The 20,266-nt window shown below is 41.7% G+C and overlaps 1 protein-coding gene across 7 annotated transcripts in view; it reads left to right on the plus strand.

Moving 5' to 3' along the window:
* The window catches only part of TPK1 (thiamin pyrophosphokinase 1), a 292,735-nt gene that overhangs the window by 96,011 nt on the left and 176,458 nt on the right, over positions 1 to 20,266 (plus strand). The window lies entirely within an intron of this gene.

Raw genomic sequence — 20,266 nt, forward strand, 5'->3', positions numbered from 1 at the left:
ACTTCTACTAGTAATTGGAGTTGTTATTCAGTTTAAATGAATAAAAAGTGATCTGTAAACGAAATGCATGTTCTGTTGTAGAAGATGTTTATATTAGTGTTGAGTAAAGCTCAGTATAGTATACTCATAGTCACTTCTAAGTTATGCCCACACATATTTTAGAAGATGAATAATTTTGTAATGATTTGTTATGTATGTTGTCTGGCTTTCCTGATCTTTGCATGGTTGGTTATTTTTAGAAAAAAAGAATACATTGATAAAGCAAAATTTAAACCTAGCTCATCATCAACATGTTTATAATTCAACCTCTTGGCAGACATAAGAATTTATAGTCGAGATATAAGTAGACTAGCTATGAAATTTAGTTTCACTTCTGTCATATATGTTATTAAATGTAGTGAAATGTTTATAGGTTGAAAAATCACCCCCTTGCAAAAAATAAAATGAAAATATTATGATTCAATATACTGTAGGTGTGAATTAAATATATGTATTTTGAAATGTTGTAAAGTACATCTTTATAGCATCAAATTTTTTAGCTCAGGTTTCTGAAATTGGAGGAAGGCCTGTTTCCTTTGAGATTGGGCATGCTAATGTCTAGGGACTGAGAGCTTAATCAAAGAATATAGCAATAACAGCCTAGAAAGCGATTACAACATTTTGTGCTTCTTTATTTTAACTTACAGATTCCTCTGACTGTGTTCTGTAAGACCTGACATGGACAGTGTATAAAAAAACCCCTAAAAACTCAAATATGTGTTATAAAAAGTGCCTAGGCCAGTTCATTCAGGGAAAAGCATAATGCACATGAGTCCTAGATGATGGATTGGGTCAGGTTTGTTGCCTGTAGCCTCCTTGCTGGCAGGCAGTCTAGTACAGAATACTGTTTCTCTAATTGTAGGTGTAGCTCATGAACATGCACACACACACACAGATATATATATATCTGTGTGTGTGTGTATATATAGAGAGAGGGAGGGAGGGAGGGAGGGGGAGAGAGAGAGAGAGAGAGAGAGAGAGAGAGAGAGAGAGAGAGAGAGAGAGAGAGAGAGAGAATGAATATGCAAGTTTGTCCAGGACGCCGTAACAGTTATAACCGGACAAATATGCATATTACCTCTTTATAGGCTGCGTACGCAGATCGGGGTGGGGACTGCTACATGGTGAGGCAAGCCATGGATGGCACAGGCAATGAGCAAGCGTGCAGAGAGCAGGGCGGAGCAGGCCCTCAGAGAACTGGAAGCAGGGCCTGCCAGTCGCTGCGACAACAATCAGGTCCGCAGAGAGCAGGGAGGAGCAGGCCCGCAGAGGGAGTGGGAACTGAGAGGCAGGGAGGCATGCCCAGGCCGCCTGGAGACAATGCCCCAGCAGGCCTGGGAGTGGAAGCCAAGAGGCAGGAGGCCATGCCCAGGCTGCTGCTGCCAGGAAACAGCACCCCAGCAGGCCCGGGAGCAGAAGCCAAGAGGCAGGGGGGCATGCCCAGGCCGTCTCCGCCTCCGCTGGGAGATAGCACCCAGCAGGCCCACCTCTGCGCATGAGCTGCAGAGGAAACACCTTTTCTTACAGCTCATTGGCTAAGCTCCCTGTACGTCACTCTCAGTGTTCTTGATAACTATGGTAATAATCCAAGAAGGTGATCTAGGGTTTTTCCACCTCACTCCTGGAGGAAAAAATTAAGGTTCGCTGCTGGAGGGACTAAGAAATGTCATATTCTGCCCTAGCCAGTTTGACTCAGTGGATAGAGCCTTGGCCTGTGGACTGCAGGGTCCGGGGTTTGATTCTAATCAAGGGCATGTACCTAGGTTGCAGACTCCTCCCTGGCTGGGGCTCAGATCAGGGTTCATGCAGGAGGCAACCAATCGAAGTGTCCCTCTCACATTGATGTTTCTCTCTGTCTTTCCCTCTCTCTTCCATGCTCTCTAAAAATCAATGGAAAAATATCCTCAGGTGAGGATAAAAAAAAAATAAAGAAAGAAAGAAATGTCATATCCTATGAAAGAGACATCTTGAAAATGCCTAAAGATAGTTGTCATTTTGTGGTGAAGGGACTGGAGTCTGTGTTGATGAAAATACCTTGGCGGCCAGCAGTGGCAGCAGCGGGGTGATAGGGGTGGCGCCTTCCCCTGATCAGCCTGCAGAGGGAGGCCAGACTGCAGTTTAGGCCCACTCCCCACTGTCAGTAGTACATCCCCTGAGGGCTCCCGGACTGTGAGAGGGGGCAGGTTGGGCTGAGGGACACCCCCACCCCCACCCCTGCCGCCCAGTGCACGAATTTCATGCACTGGGCCTCTAGTAATCATATAAACATGAGTTGTGGAAGGATGCTATCTAGTGCTTCCCAACTCTTCCATCATCATAAGAACCATCTAGAATGCGTGTGAAAAATGTACTTTTGTGCTGATTACTTTTATTGGACTGGGCTGAACACAATACTATAATTCACATTTAAAAGCAAAACAGATGACTAGATTTGGGGAGTAAGTACCATTATTTGTGCCAAATTTCAAAATAATCATTTCCAGTATTTCTTAACACATTTATAAGTAATCTTATGAAGACTTCTAAGATTTATCTAAAAACCATTTGTCCATATGTGAAGATGTTCAATAAGAAAATATACTTTTAGTTGATTTCCTAGTTGTAATAATATATTTGCCATGATTCCTACTCTAGTCCTTGGGGACTTGGCTGGCCTGAGTAAGGGCTAAATCTCTAACAAGGAGTTGAGTCAGTGAAGCTAAATGTAAGATGTGGGAATTAAATCTTTGCATTACATCTTACCAAATCCAAATGCTAACTTGTGAAACTAATTGGATACAGGTGACTAAACATGATTCCTATTAATTGTATTTTGAGTAGAAAGGCTTCACAATGAAAAGGGGGACAGTACAGTATTCATGAGTTTTAAAAAGCCAAGCATGGTTTGTGAACTATGGCTTCGCTGGTTCTTATTGGTTTATTTATTTAGTGTCCATATCTACAATTGTAATACTTACTACTATGCAATGAAACAGGAATGTCTCGAAAATCATCTCCAGTTGCAGACAGAGTGAGGTGTTTATGCATTTAGAATGAAAGGAGAGCTGGTGTAGACAGTTACAGAGGAGCAGGGTCTGTGGAGATAGAGCTGAGGCAAAGATCAGTGCAGCCTTAGGTCTGATTCTCCACTGACGCATCCAGCCCTTCGTACCACTTTCATAAATGCCATTTCTTCATTTCAACCCTGAAAATGGCCTCTCTCTATTTACCAAGTGCTTTTTTTTCTACATTAGGAAGTCCTAAATGTTTTGTTCTTATTGTGAGAATAATACATGATGATTTAAATCTATGTTAGTGAGTTGGGAGAAACAAAAAGAAGAAAATAACAATTATGTGTTATTTCTTACTAAGTAATTGAGTTGCACTGAGTCTATTAGTTCTACCCTGAGGAAGAACAGAAATATGATTAATTTTTCTTACTAAAATGAATGTAAGCTCAATGAATATAAACGCCCTCAGGCCTGGAAGGTTATCTGGGAATATTAGACACTCAATAAATATTTGTTAATAAGTGGCTATTTGATTAGAGTTACTCTGTTCTCTCTTCCCATAAGGTGTTGAGTGACTTTGATTAATAACCCTCATGTTTTAGGTAAGTAGATTACCTCTGCTCTGAGAGCTGATAGGTTATGATTTGGGTGTTTGTTCAGTCTGTACATCAAACAGGCAGGGTGAGGGACCAGTCAGGAAAACATAGAACGCACATCACCAAAGACAGGTAGATCTTAGTTTTGGCTATGGACATGGGATTAAAGAGGAAGACATTTTAGGAAGACTCAGTCTTTTTTTTTTTTAATATATTTTATTGATTTTTTTACAGAGAGGAAGGGAGAGGAATAGAGAGTTAGAAACATCGATGAGAGAGAAACATTGATCATCTGCCTCCTGCACACCTCCTACTGGGGATGTGCCCGCAACCAAGGTACAATGCCCTTGACCGGAATCGAACCTGGGACCCTTGAGTCCGCAGGCTGACGCTCTATCCACTGAGCCAAACCAGTTAGGGCTGAAGACTCAGTCTTTATACTCTATTCTCCTACTCTTAATTGACTGTTTTCCTAACTTGAGCTGTCTGTCTTTAGAAATGTGGGGTAGTAAGGTGGGGTATAGATATGTTGGCCAATGCCCCCAATTCTACAGCTCTAATCTTTAATTAGAGCTGTAGGGAAGTCTCATGTTTATATTCTGGTGATTAAAACATCCTGTGGTGGCCTCAGAACATCCTCCTCCTGCCTTCTCCCAAGTAGATCAAATTCATATTGGTGAGAACCAGGGTGGTAAAGCATGGTCCCATGATCAGGGTAATCACAGGCTACAGAGATGGGGGAAAATACCAGAGAAGCAGGGTAAGATTTCCTACAAAAATTTTCAGGATCAGATTTTTGTTTTTGTTCATCCTCATCATCAACAGGCATTGGAGGTTTATTTAATTTTTCTAGTGATGATTTTATTGATACTATATTAGCTCAGGAAAGTGCAAGCTGTCCACACCAAAGACTATTGAAAGATTGTTATTTTTGTGTACCTGATACATAATAATGATTCTGGCAGGGTGAAGTCCCCATCCCCTCCCTTCTTCAGCCTTCATTGCTCTCCTCTTCTGCCCCTTTTTCCTGGTTCTGCTCTAAGAGAACACTAAGAAAATAGTATCTGCTCTAGTGACTTGCTAACCAGCGCCTGAATAAAGCAGCCTGTGGCAGTATTACCAACCTTTTCCATCACAAGGAATGTGAAGAACAAACAAGCATATAAAGAAGTGTGTATTTTGATGTTACAGTTCAATGAGTTTTTGCGAAGGGGAACACCTGAATGTCACCAGTCCTGAGATCAGTCAGTAGAATGTTACCAGCATTGCAGACCTCCCTGTTGCTTCTTGCCATTGATGTTTCCCCTGACATAATTAATGTGAGATTAATTTTGCCTATTTTTAGACATTATAAAATATAATAATACTATAGGTCTGGTGCACGAATTCATGCACCAGTGGGATCCCTAGGTCTGGCCTGCGGGATCGGGCCCAAACTGGCTCTCTGACATCCCCTGAGGAGTCCTGGATTGCGAGAGGGCACAGGCCAGGCCGAGGGACTCCACCAGTGCACAGTCAGGGCCGGGGAGGGACGTGGGAGGTTGGCCAGCCAGGGAGGGACCGAGGGAAGGCTCCAGGGCATGTCTGGCCTGTCTCGCTCAGTCCTGATCGGCCAGACCTTAGCAGCAAGCTAACCTACCAGTCGGAGCATCTGCCCCCTGGTGGTCAATGCACACCATAGTGACTGGTCGACTGTTTACCCCCTGGTGGTCAGTGCACGTCATAGCAAGCAGTTGAGTGGCCTTAGCATATCATTAACATATTATGCTTTGATTGGTTGAATGGACAACTGGACACTTAGCATATTAGGCTTTTATTATATAGGATATTGGATTTTTAGCATATGGACCTCTTGAGGGGATACAGAATTTATGGGTCTCTGTACTTGAAAGATTGTTGTAGTTTCTATAGGAGAATTATGGTCACACTAGTGATGGTAAGAGGTGGAGGAAGTGATGGAGTCAAGAAGAAGAGAATAAGAGTTGTACAGAAGCAAATTTGAATCACAAAATCCAGAACAACAAAAATGCAAACAACAAAAATAGTTTGGCCATGGGAGAAATCATTTTTATTGAATATTCTTTTAAAAAATAATACATTTAAAGCTAGGTAAACATTTTTAAACCCTATTCTATTAGATAGTTGAGGTAAAATGAACAAATTTTTTTAAAAAAAATATTAAAAAGAGAGAGCTTTGGAATGAGATAGGGTCTCTTTAGAATAATTCAGTGGCAGAAATAAGATTGTAGCATTTAACTTGTGATTCATTCATTCATTAAAGCACTTATTGAATACCTTCTATAGTTAGACATTTTGATAGTTACTAGATAAAATACAGTTCCTGCCCTCAAGAAACTTGCAGTGTAACAAGAAGTAAAAGGAAATTAGTCTTCATTATGACAGATTAGACAGCACAGAAGGAGAAAATTCTAGTTCATTGTGATAGGCTCTGTGACAAAGGGAGGCACTGCAAAAAATCTAAACTAGTTACCTTGAGATTCAGGTTTTGGCTTTTCACTCATTTTCAGCCATGCTCAGTTTCCTCCCTGCCTTCTGGACCCTTCTCCTCACTGCCTGTGCCAGGCCCTTCCCATGCTGATCTTCAGTTATTCACATTGGTACTGCCCATGATCCATTCCTGCAGTCTGCCATCCATTCAGGCAGTGCTTATAGATCCTGTGCTTCACTGACCCCCAGAAGGTTTCAGTAGCACATGCTGGCATTTCTTGTAGTACCTCTCCATGAAGCCATGCTTGGCTAAAGTTCTGTCTGCTCCCTGAGGGCCCCTCCCTGGCCAGCCGGGATGTGACGTCTCTTATCTATATAATAAAGTGGTAATACGTAAATTGTCCATTATGGCATCACAGTAATGACTGTTCGACAGGCTGCGTGTGCAGCAGGGGGACTGGCGTGAGGCTTGCTTCCCTGCCCCTGGCGCCAGGCCCGGGAAGTGAGGCTGTGTCCCCCACCCGGTGCCGGAGTCCTCTTTTTTTCCCCGCGTGCACGCGCCTGACAAACACCCCCACGACACTGCCTGGGGGCACCACCAACCCCCACCCTGAGGTGGGGGGGGGGAGCCTGAGGGGCCACATCCACATGGCAGAAGGCCAGTTCTTGGACGCGGTCAACAGACACCCACCAGTGGGTGCAAGCGTCGGCGGTGACCCCTGGGAGGGGTCCAACACACAAATTGAGAGGGTGTCCACCCAACACGAAGGAAGGGCCCAGACGCGACAACAGAGAGTGGATGTCGAGGTAAGGCACCGGACCTGGACGAGCCACCAGGTAAACAACGCAGGGATCCCACCGCCACAGACACACAGGGCAGCTCCACGACACTCAGGACACCAGTTGATCCTCCCAAGCACACAACCTCGAAGCCTCCTCCTGCCCTGCGGACCCAGCCCTGCCACTGTGGGGACCACAGGTGACCCTCACACCACAGGGAAGCCCCCGTGGCTTTCTCCAGCCATCCATTCATCTGCCTGGTCTGACCTGGACAGGGGCTTACATCCTGGGCCGAACACTCCCCCCGCTTCCCCCTCCGAGGACAAGCCAGGCCCCAACAGTGCCTGCGCAAGCACGCCCGTCACCTGCAAATTCTGGATGGGAGCGGAAGGAGAGCTGCAGCTTGAGGCTTGGGAGCAGGCACACCGGGGAATGGGAAAGGCCTCCGCGTCCCCTCCCACTCCCGCCCCCCCCCCCCCACTCTCATCCCCGCCCCCGGCTTGCAACAGGAGAAAAGCCTCACATGCGCATGAATGCACATGTGTGCACACGTAACACAGCGGTCCCTGCAATGGACACCGGCCCCGGCCTGGCGAGACCCTCCCCTGACTTGGAGGCGGGAGGTGCGGGCCATGGTAGGCAAGACACAGCTGCATTGTCACTTGGCCCCTCAAAGCCAGTGCAAGAGGGTCCTGAGTACCCAAACAGAGGCGGCTACAGGTCCCAGAGAGGAAAGAAGTCAGTACTAAGGAGGAAAAGCATGGAATTTTTAATTAGCCTGTAAACGGTAAAAGAGTGAGGGAGGAGCAGGGGAAGAACTTTATAAAGGAGTCAGTAGACAGCAGAGTTAAAGAAGGAAAGAGTATGTATGAGTAAACTGTAGGAGCTATAATGAAAATCAAGTATAGTTGTGTATTGGGGACAGATTTTAAAATTAGGAGTCAGAAAAGAAAAAAGATAAATGATAGTGAATAATTAGCTAGGTAGATAGATATTAAAACAGTGGAAGTAAGTAGAGAAGAATGTATGGGAAAACTAGAATGAGAGAAAGAAGGAGGAAAGAAAAGTTTTAAAGGGGAGCCCATAGAGCTTAATAGGAGAATGGGAAGAAGGAAGAAATGGGGGAGGGAGCAAAGCAGGTCCAAGGGAGGAAGTGAAGAAAAAAATTAAGATGGGAAGGAAGGAAAAGGGGAGGGAAGCAGGGGTAAAGATAAAGGAAAGAAGGAATGTGGGGAGGGAGGAAGGGTAGGAGAAAGATGGGAAGAAGGATGATGGAACAGAAGTAGGAAATAAGGAGGAAAGAAAAGTTTATAAATGATGAGTCAGTAGGAAAAAGTGTTACATAAAGGAGAGAGAAAAATTGTGTGTGAGAGAGAAGCCAATAAGGAAGTCAAATACAATTGTGTGTAAAGGGGATAAGATTTTTAACACATTGTTTGCGGGTAGTTTATCGCGCGCTAACAGGTGGCGTGGGCCATTTTTGCAGTTGAATAGATTGATTACCGTTATACCTGGAAGTACATACATAATTCACCATTGTATGTGTTAGAGACCCAAATTTTGTCCTTTGGAATTAGCATATCTGCATGTTAGCATCCCTTTAGAGCAATAAAAAAGTATAAAAATAAACGTATTTATACGTTACCCGCATTCTACCGCTAGCCTATAAAAAACGTATTAATACGTGTCCCGCGCTCTACTACCAGTCAACGTAAAACATATAAATACGTTTCCTGCATACAATGTGTTATAAAAAGTTAATAGGGGCGACCAGGCTGGCAGGGGAGGGCAGTTAGGGGGATCAGGCTGGCAGGCAGAGTGGTTAGGGCAGGCAGGCAGGTGAGCGGTTAGTAGCCAGAGGTCCTGGATTGCGAGAGGGATGTCCAACTTCCAGTGTAGGGGATCGGGCCTAAATTGGCAGTTGGATATGCCCCGAGGGCTCCTGGATTGGAGAGGGTGCAGGTTGGGCTGAGGGGGGCCTCCCCCCCCCCGCCCCCGTGCATAAATTTCGTGCACTGGGCCTCGAGTACTGTAATAATATTTGCAAATTGCAATGTTAGGTTCACATGTTACCTTGATTTAGAGCTGTGAAGACTTATATCCTTTAGTAGCTTGTAAATTTCTAGTGATCTATGGTCCCTTAACTTTGCATAACACTTTATAATTACTTACTTTTCTCATTTTATCTTGTGATTTACCTATGTGTAGATGTACTGATCTCTATGTGGTGAGCTCCTCCAAGGCAGCAATCATAATTAATCTTTCTTACATGCCTGATAATATCTAGAACTCTAATGAGCATCCAAGAATTTATTGGATTCATGAGTTTTCATTGATGTTTTAGCAGAAATGTCGCAAAGACTGTTTTTTTTTTCCAGTGGTGGATTTCTAAGCTATGATATCAACTATCGGCAATATCTTGATGTAGAGAAGAAATTTGTATAATTATATATCTTCTTAGTATGTATAAACCATAGCATCTTCTAAAAAGATTGCACATGTTTTTTCTGAAATCATGTATAGGAAAAGTTCCACTTTGTTTCTTAGAATGCCACTGCATTCTAATTTCTCCCTAAATGAGCCTCTTGTGAAACTTAGACCCTTGCCTTTGAATTCATTGGTATTTTGAGAGCAACGTGAATATCAGTGCTAAATGTTAGAGGTTTCTTTAAAAATTGTGATTCTGTGGGACTTAGAGACTCTAAGATATAGCTATCAATTTGGTACCGTTAGTATGTAGGAATTTGAAATGGTGGTGAGTGCTGTTTTAGGTTAGTTTTCTCAGAGTGTTGATGGATGTAGCATTTTAAAAGTGAGGTCCTACAGAAGATTATTTTTATATAATTACTAGAGGCCTGGTGCATGAAATTCATGCACGGGTGTGTGTGTGTGTGTGTGTGTGTCTGTCTCCCTCAGCCCAGCCTACACCTTCTCCAATCTGGGACCCCTTGAGGGATGTCCGACTGCCCATTTAGGCCTAGTTGGATTGGGCCTAAACGGGCAGTCGGACATCCCTCTCACAATCTGGCACCCAACTGCTTGCTTGCCAGCCTGCCTGATTGCCCACTAACCACTTCCCTGCTGGCCCAATTGCCCCTAGCTGCCCTCCCCTGCAGGCCTGGTCAACCCTAACTGCCCTCCCCTGCCGTCCTGGTTGCCCCCAACTGTCCTCCCCTGCCAGTCATCTTTTGGCGGCTATCTTGTGACCACATGGGGGTGGCCATCTTTGACCACATAGGAGCAGCCATCTTGTGTGTTGGAGTGATGGTGAATTTGCATATTACCTCTTTCTTAGATAGGATTATTTTAGTTAGCATCTAGCAAAATTTCCCTAAATTCATACAAATTACCATTCAGTTAAACACACATTAACAGTGGTGGGATGAGGAGGACCTGTGGTGCTTAAAGAGAATGCAAGATTCATTCTTGATTTCTTATTCCTTTTCATTAATTTTCTCATAGGTTAAGATTTCACACTCTCTACCTTTATATATTCTGGTAGCTTTCTCATCAATAGATCAATACCACTTTTCAGTGTGATCAAGTGAGAAGAGAAGATGTCTGTTGAAACTATCTGTAAAACCTATCATGTCCTCCGAAACCAGTTTCAAAATATAATTTAAATAACTGAATAATGTGAGAGGCTAGCTGTTAAAAATTAGCTTCCAGAGACTTTATCAATATAATTAAAGTGGGCATCTGGTAGCAAGGATTTGATACCCCCTTGAAGAAATCAGTGACACGTGTGTCAGTCTGCATATGAATAACTTTTAACAGTTTTGTTCTCTGTCCAGTAGCTTCCAGGTAGAATCAGGCAGTGAGAGGCATGAATGGACTTGCTAATTAGGTCAGGATGCAAAATCTGATTTGGTGATTTTAGTAATTTCACATCCTTGGGCTGTGGTTTCTTCATATCTGACATTTCAAGGAGAGATCACCACCCAGTGGAGTATTCAGAGAAGTCTTACTGAGGAAACCTATTATTTGGGCTGGTTATAAAAGACTAGAGGCCCAGTGCGTGAAATTTGTGCATGGGTAGGGTCCCTAGCAGCTGCCTGCTGCTGGCTGGGGCCCCCCTTTGTTCTATGCTGCCCCCCTGGTGGTCAGCGCACATCATAGCGAGCGATTGAACTCCCAGTCAGTGGAACTCCTGAGGGGACACTTTGCATATTAGGCTTTTATATGTATAGATTTGGAGAAGCTGGGAGGATGGAGGGTGGCCTTTCAAAGCTGTGGCATGATGAATGATAGAATATTTGAATATGCAGTTTCAAGCAATAGCTGAAAACATTCTTGTCCTATTTTATATTCTGCTTGCAGTAACTGTACAACTTCTTAGAAGGGTTGCAAGCACTTTCCAAGTTGTAGGAAAGGAGGAATGTAGTGTTTGGCTCCTCTGATTCTTTTTGGTTTTTAATCAGCTGCTCAGATATAACGTCATACAATATAATGCATCCATTTTAAGCCTGCAATTCAATTGGTATACACGTGTATCCACCAGCACAGTCAAGGTTAAAATATATCCATCATCCCAGAAAGTTCCTTCCTTTCCCTTTTGTAGTTAGTCCCCAACTCCTATACCCTGACTCCTGCAACCTTGCAGCAGTTCTCAACCTGTGGGTCGCGACCCCTTTGGCGGTCAAACGACCCTTTCACAGGGGTCGCCTAAGATCATCCTGCATATCAGATATTTACATTACGATTCATAACAGTAGCAACATTACAGTTATGAAGTAGCAACAAAAATAATTTTATGGTTGGGTCACAACATGAGGAACTGTATTTAAAGGGCCAGAAGGTTGAGAACCACTGAATCTAGTGTCATCTAAATGGAGTCATACAGTTTGTTGTCTTCTATGTCTGACTTTTTTTATTTATTGGATGCTCTTGAGATTCATTCATGTTATTGTACTAGGAGTTTGTTCTTTTTCAGTGCTGAGTGGTATTCATTATATGGTATACAATAGTTTTGTTTGTTTATTCAATGCAGTTGATGGATGAGTCTAAACAATTGCCCTTTTAATTGGAATATATTAATTTTTTCAAGTGCTTCTTGGAGAGAAATGTTAGTTCTTTTAGTTAGAACAAAAAAGAAAATTCAAAGTTGTCACTTGAGTCCTAGAGTTTATATAAATAGTAGTTGAGACTCATATATAAGGCCTGCGTTTGCTGTTTCTTTATGAAAATTCTGCAAAAGCTTGCTTAGTTTTGTTAAGTTTTATGGAATAAGAAAATAAATATAAAACTTATGAAATAAGTTGGTGTTACATATCTGAGCATACACTGTGATCTTGATGACCTCCAATATATGTGACGACTGATACCTACACATGACTATAATTTCCTCAGTGATTAGATTTATTTTAACTAATGATCAAGCATTTAGTTGTGTAGTCAAAAATGGACTTTCAGTATGTTTTACCATATATAGGGCTGGGAAAACGTAGGTTTACTGTGTCGTGGCGACATTCTTTTGAGTTAATAAAGTTAATGTAATAATCATATCTATAACTGTAAACCTACGTTTTCCCACCCTGTACAGGAAGGAAACAAGTACACACTTTGCTTAAGGAAAACCAAAAGTGTTTGCTTAGCTTGACTTTTATAAGCCTACCCTTAAGCAATATTTAGCCACTTGCTTCAGCCAGTTTCTATTAAAAAGTATTTATGCAATCAAATTACTAAAGTCTGTAAGCAGGTCAACTTTACTGGGTCTTTAAATCAAAATGATGGAAGATAAAAATGATTAGCCCATTTAAAAGAAAATTTATACTAGTAGTCTTGGTATTAAATAACCCTACACAACAAACCATGAGGATCTATTTATCTTGGATTATTGATTGGATTAGTTAAGTGACATATTTTAGTCTGTTGGTTATCAAATGCTATAAATCAGAGATCTCAAAGTTATCCATGCATAGCTCTGAATCATTTCAGGTTATTGGAGGGGGAAAATATATATGCAAAATTCTATGTTGGTCAGATCACGCATGAAGTCAAATAAATTTCAGTGTGAGATCATTTTAAGCAGCTGCAGGAAGTCAGTTTACAACTGAACTTAAACAGAGGCATTGTTCTTTACGGCCAGCCTATTTCATAATGTATGTCTCTGACAAAACCCCTTTCCTTCCCTGCACTACAGATGGGATCTTCAGGAGTAAATTTCCTTCAGAAGATTTTTAAGTGATACTTGGGTCATCTGTCCAAAATTTTGAATAACACGTGTCTCCTTTAATTTTACTTATTTTTAAAAAGTTGAATTGTTGTAGCACTCATTAATATGCTTTAAAGGCTATGTTTTTTGTCACATTTTTGTCTTCAGTATATTATTTGATTGCTATGTTGAAAAATATTGAGAGCAATCACATAATACTGTGTGTGTGTATCTATTTATATAAAAACCCTGGGTGTAACGCTTCACGTCTGAAGCTTGACCAACTGGAAGTAAGTCAGTCCTGTAGGGGTCATCTTGGAAATGGCTGCGCCCTCCCTGAGCTGTTTTTAGTAAGGGCGAGGTTTGAGGCAGGAACCGGCCCTTGGAGCGTGGACGCACTGAGTCCTGGGTTGCCTTGCCAAGGGCTGCGCCCTCCCCGAACTGTTTTTCGGGGTGGGCGAGGTTTGAGGCAGGAACCGCCCCTCAGAGCGTGGAGGCGTATCTTTATAAAGTTTTAATACATTATATTACAGGTCATGGAGGTACTGTTTTCCCACAGCTTCTACAGGAATTGCTGCAAATTTACTTCTCGGTGGAAGGACCTTTCATTCCCAATATAAATTACCCGTTCCATTAAATGAAACTTTAATTTCTAGACTCAATATAAACAGTGAAGTTGCTAAAATTATTAAAAAGGTCCAACTTCTCATTATTGATGAATGCACCATGGCATCCAGTCATGCTATAAATGCCATAGACATATTACTAAGAGAAATTATGAATTTGAATTTGAATTTGGTGGGAAAGTTCTCCTTCTTGGAGGGGATTTTCGACAATTTCTCAGTATTGTACCACATGCTATGTGTTGAATAGCATAGTACAAACGAGTTTAAAGTACTGTAATGTTTGGGGATGTTTCAGAAAGTTGTCTCTTACAACAAATAAGAGATCAGAGGATTCTGCTTATAGTGAGTGGTTAGTAAAACTTGGAGATGGCAAACTTGATAGCAGTTTTCATTTAGGAATGGATATTATTGAAATCCCCTGTGAAATGATTTGTAATGGATCTATTATTGAAGCTACCTTTGGAAATACTATATCTATAGATAATATTAAAAACATATCTAAACATGCAATTCTTTGTCCAAGAAATGAGCATGTTCAAAAGTTAAATGAAGAAATTTTGGATATACTCATGGAGATTTTCATACATATTTGAGTGATGATTCCATTGATTCAACAGATGATGCTGAAAAGGAAAAATTTTCCCATCAAATTTCTTAATAGCATTACTCCTTCGGGAATGCCATGTCATAAATTAAAATTGAAAGTGGGTGCAATCATCATGCTATTGAGAAATCTTAATAGTAAATGGGGTCTTTATAATGGTACCAGATTTATTATCAAAAGATTACAACCTAACATCATCGAAGCTGAAGTATTAACAGGATCTGCAGAGGGAGATGTTGTTTTGATTCCAAGAATTGATTTGTCCCCATCTGACACTGGCCTCCCATTTAAATTGATTCAACGACAGTTTCCCGTGGTGCCAGCATTTGCAATGACTATTAATAAATCACAAGGACAAACTCTAGACAGAGTAGGCATATTCCTACCCGAATCCATTTTCGCACATGATCAGTTATATGTTGCTTTCTCTCGAGTTTGAAGAGCATGTGACATTAAAGTTAAAGTTCTAAATACTTCACCACAAGGGAAATTAGTCAAGCGCTCTGAAAGTGTTTTCATTCTTAATGTGGTGTACAGGGAGATATTAGAATAAGTTTAATTACTTTATCAGTCATTGTTTGCATCACTGTTGTTTTTATATCATGTTTTTGTTGTTTTTCTATCATGCCTTTATTGTTGTTATATCCTTTTGTTACTGTTTATTAATAAATTTATATATTATTTTCATACACATTTTACTAATTTTCTTTTATCTTTTTTTTTTTATAGAGAAAGGGCAAATAGCAATATTAAAATATTTCCTCTAATTAATTCCCTTTTAATGTGCACGAATTTCATGCACCGGGCCACTAGTGTGTGTGTGTGTGTGTGTGTGTGTGTGTGTGTATTTGTGTATATATATGTACATACATATATGTGTGTATATAATTGTTTTTCAACTATCTGATTTTTCATATACGTTTAAATGAATGCACATACACGCATACTTGGCACACACACCTAGATACTTCCTGCATGGTTTTCTTATAGTTAAAATGTTGGTTTTGTATTTTTGGACCAGAAGTAAGCAGAAGAACTCCAACAACAAGATGGTATCTATGATTTGTTGACACATCATTATGGGACATGAAATATGACTGGATGATGAAATTGCACCTGAGCCAGCTATGACCTTTCGGCTGTTAGGGCACAGAAAAGGGACAGCTAGAATTCAGCTTAAGCTAGGGCTAGTTAATAAATTTTGTGAGAAAATATCCAAACGGCAATAATACCAAGGAGAGCTCTGAACTGTCACATGCAGCACTAATTAGAGATCTGAGCATTGTTGGAGACTGTATTCCTTGAAGGGTTCAGTGTTGCCTCCTGTAGCCAGAGAGTTTAAGAACATGCTGAAATATCTTAGAAAGGTTATTTAAAATACAACAGAAACATTTACCACCCTAAATAAAAACAATTGTTTGTGTATTTATACTGTATGTATATGTATATGTATGTATCTATGCATGGATGTGTATATATCATATGTTAAATGCTTAACTCTGGGACGGAGTAAACAGTGAATCAAAGCAGAAACAAAGAAATCATACTCCTTAGATCAAGTGAAGGAGAATCAAGAAATAGAGAATGGCCAATTGTTTTAAATGCTTCTGATAATAAAATAACAGGGAAGAAATGACCATTAGATTTAATAATATGGCAATATGTGGTCTTTGGAGATTGAAAATGTAAAAGTTATGTACATATATATGATTATTAGAGAAATAAATAAAGACTAGGCAGTGGTTCTCAACCTTCCTAATGCCGTGACCCTTTAATACAGTTCCTCATGTTGTGGTGACCCCCAACCATAAAATTATTTTTGTTGCTACTTCATAACTGTAATTTTGCTACTGTTATGAATCGTAATGTAAATATCTGATATGCAGGATGTATTTTCATTGTTCGCGACCCACAGGTGGAGAACCGCTGGACTAGAGGCCCAGTGCACGAAATTTGTGCATGGGGGGCGGGTCACTCAGCCCAGCCTACACCCTCTCCAATCCAGGATCCTCTCGCAATTCAGAACCTCTGGCTCCTAACTGCTCACCTGCCTGCCTGCCTGATGGCCCTAACTGCTCTCCCCTGCCTGCCTGATCCCCCTAACTGCCTAACTGCTCTCCCCTGCTGGCCCGATCCCCCTAACTGCTCTCCCCTCCTGGCCTGATCCCCCTAACTGCCTATCTGCTCTCCCTTCCTGGCCTGAACCCCCTATCTGCTTTCCCCTCCTGGCCTGATCCCCCAGTGCTTATCTGCTCTCTGCTGCTGGCCTGAACCCACTAACTGCCTATCTGCTCTTCCCTCCTGGCCTGATTCCCCTAACTGCCTATCTGCACTCCCCTCCTGGCCTGATTCCCCTAACTGCCTATCTGTACTCCCCTCCTGGCCTGATTCCCCTAACTGCCTATCTGCTCTCCCCTCCTGGCCTGATTCCCCTAACTGCCTATCTGTACTCCCCTCCTGGCCTGATTGCCCTAACTGCCTATCTGCACTCCCCTCCTGGCATGATTGCCCTAACTGCCTATCTGCACTCCCCTCCTGGCCTGATCCCCCTAACTGCCTATCTGTACTCCCCTCCTGGCCTGAACCCCCTAACTGCCTATCTGCTTTCCCCTCCTGGCCTGAACCCCCTAACTGCCTATCTGCACTCCCCTCCTGGCCTGATCCCCCTAACTGCATATCTGCACTCCCCTCCTGGCCTGATCCCCCTAACTGCCTATCTGCACCCCCCTCCTGGCCTGATCATCCTAACCACATATCTGCACTCCCCTCCTGGCCTGATCACTCTAACTACATATCTGCACTCCCCTCCTGGCCTGATCACCCTAACTGCCTATCTGCACTCCCCTCCTGGCCTGATCCCCCTAACTGCCTATCTGCACTCCCCTCCTGGCCTGATCCCCCTAACTGCCTATCTGCTTTCCCTTCCTCTTCATGCCCCTTCGGGCCTCTGGCACAGGCGGGCTGAGAGCTCTCTGCCTGGCTGAGAGCTCTCTGCCCTGACCCTGTCCCCATCCTAATTGGCCATTACATGAAGGCATCCCAGCCAATTTGCATATTCCTGTTATTAGTATAGATGTTTAAATTTCTTCTCTTTCGTGTGATATATTTTGTCTATTTGATTGTTCCTTTATTTTATTACTATTTGAATAAACTATTGATGTCATCTCTACTCGAACAAAGATAGTTGCCCCTTGTAGTTCATTGAAACATTTTCTCTATTTTGCCTTTTACTTTTATTAATGGTGTTCATCATCTAATGATTTTATGATTTCAAGGTGATCTGTACCTAAGCCATTATCATCTGATTGAATTCTTTTCCTATGAAACAGAAACTATTAAGTACTGTAGAGATCTTTCCAGCCTCCAGTTCCTGTCTGTTAAGATAATGTTTCACACATTCAAATATAATGCATAAAAGCAGCAAGATAAAAACAGAAACTAGCAAGGATAGAAAATATTATACTGGCTTTGGCAGAACAGCATATGCATTAAGAAATTATTTTATTGTCATTTTCTTAGGTAAGGTTTAGTTCCTACTATGAGAGAAGTTGTGAGGGGGGAAAAGAAGGATTAAAAACACTACTAGCAGACTTACTAGCTATGCAACTTGATACACTTGACTTTGGACAACGTGGGAGGAGCAACAGCCTGTTAGTGACCCTGATGGCATTTATCTGTCTTACTGAATTCTGTGTATCATATCTCCACTGAATCACAGAGAGAAGCATGAAGCAAATAAATTACATGGAGCAAATCACTGACAGTGAGCTAGTCTTTTTTATATTTGTTAAGGTGAAGAATGGGAATCTGTGTTTATGCTTTGTGTCTTTTTCCTGTTTGTAAATAGGAAAAGACAAAGGGGCGGGTGCAGGGTTGAGGGGGTCCATGGGGAAAAAAGAGACAACTGTAATATTTTCAACAACAAAGATAAATTTTAAAAAAATAACTTTAAAAAAAGATGAAACATTTCATCTTGTATTGTTAGGCTTAGCGCAGTTCTCAATATCCACAGCCTTTTCTGACACCACCCCCACCTGCACCATCACTGCCTCCTTCTAAGAAAATAACCCCATAGCTAGCTGTCCAGTTATACAATCTCTCTCACTCCTTTTCTCTCCCTCCAGCCACTTTTGGAAAATAATTAATTACAGCAAAGGGCAGCTGTCATCTCAGAAGTAAGGAAGTGGTCTTTGTGGTGTACTGTGCTCTCCCTTCATTTAAGACCGTTTCTTTACCTCTCATGTCTTCCTACTTCTTTTCATTTCCTGAAGATGGACATTATTTGTATCTCTCATCCTCCTATTATGATCTCATTTATTTATAACTTTTCATGCAGTATCTACTTTTATGAACCCTTTCCTTCCTTTTCTCTGATTCACTAAATACCTCAAGCCTGGCTCTTTCTGGTTCTTTTTTTTTTTTTTTTTTTTTTTTTGCTAGTTTTCCCTCTTGATTAAGTTAGGCAGTTTTATAGGGAATGCTAGCCCAAATCTTTGAGTGATTAATTTCTACGTTCTTTAGACTGAGTGCCATTTTTTTCTTGTTATCTCTAGTCATACTCTTAACAATGTTTTCTATATCCTCCTAACATACTTCTTTTTTTAAATTTATTTTTTATTTTTCTTTATTGATTAAGGTATTACATATGTGTCCTTATCCCCCATTGTTCCCTCCACCCCACCACTCATGCCCTCACCCCCCTGTTGTCTGTGTCCATTGGTTAGGCCTATATGCCTGCATACAAGTCCTTTGGTTGACCTCTCCCCCTTACCCCCACCCTCCCCTACCTTCCCTCTGAGGTTTGACTGTCTGATCGATGCTTCTCTGTCTCTGGATCTGTTTTTGTTCATCAGTTTATGTTGTTCATTATATTCCACAAATGAGTGTGATCATGTGATATTTATCTTTCTCTGACTGGCTTATTTCACGTAGCATAATGCTCTCCAGTTCCATCCATGCTGTTGCAAATGGTAAGAATTCCTTCTCTTTTACTGCAGTGTAGCATTCCACTGTGTAGATGTACCACAGTTTTTTTAATCCACTCATCTGCTGATGGGCCCTTAGGTTGTTTCCTGCCACTACCTTCTCAGTGGGTTTCAGGATCTGAAGGAGAGGGGGCGGATGCATAAATTAAAATACTCTACAAGAAATATGAATTTAGAAGGCATTGGGGGTGACTGGGAGCCTCTTTCTTGAAGAGACACACTAACTTCTGGACTAGTCCGCTCTTTATTTACTTGAATACACATTTGCCTTTAGCAAAGCATACAGGCATGTCAAAGGTAAAGTTTGGTAAATAGTAAAAGGATTATCAGGTAAGGAATTGCCTTAAGCCACCACTATCTCAACAGACGAGGTGCTTGGCATCAGCCCTGCCAAAGCCCAAGATTTATCGGCCATTCCTTGGTGCACTGACAGTATTGGCAAGCAGTGGCTTCCCACAGTTTCCAAGTCTTAGCTATGGTAAATTGTGCTACTATGAATATAGAGGTGCATATATCCTTTCTGATTGGTGTTTCTAGTTTCTTGGGATATATTACTAGAAATGGGATCACTGGTTCAAAGGGGAGTTCCATTTTTAGTTTTTTGAGGAAACTCCATACTGTTCTCCACAGTGACTGCACCAGTCTGCATTCCCACCAGCAGTGCACGAGTGTTTCTTTTTCTCTGCATCTTTGCCAGCACTTGTCGTTTGTTGATAACCATTCTGACAGGTGTGAGATGGTACCACTTTGTTGTTTTGATTTGCATCTCTCGGATGATTAGTGACTTTGAGCATGCTTTCATACATCTCTTGGCCTTCCTTATGTCCTCTTTTGAAAAGTTTAGGTTCATTGCCCATTTTTTGATTGAATTGTTTATCTTCCTTTTGTTAAGTTGTATGAGTTCCCTGTAAATGTTGGAGATAAAACCCTTATCAGAGATAACATTGGCAAATATGTTCTCCCATGCAGTGGGCTTTCTTGTTGTTTTGATTATGGTTTCTTTTGCTGTACAGAAGCTTTGTATTTTGATGTAGTCCCATTTGT

The sequence above is a fragment of the Myotis myotis genome, unplaced genomic scaffold (assembly GCF_014108235.1).
Source record: "Myotis myotis isolate mMyoMyo1 unplaced genomic scaffold, mMyoMyo1.p scaffold_m19_p_11, whole genome shotgun sequence".
NCBI lineage: Eukaryota > Metazoa > Chordata > Mammalia > Chiroptera > Vespertilionidae > Myotis > Myotis myotis.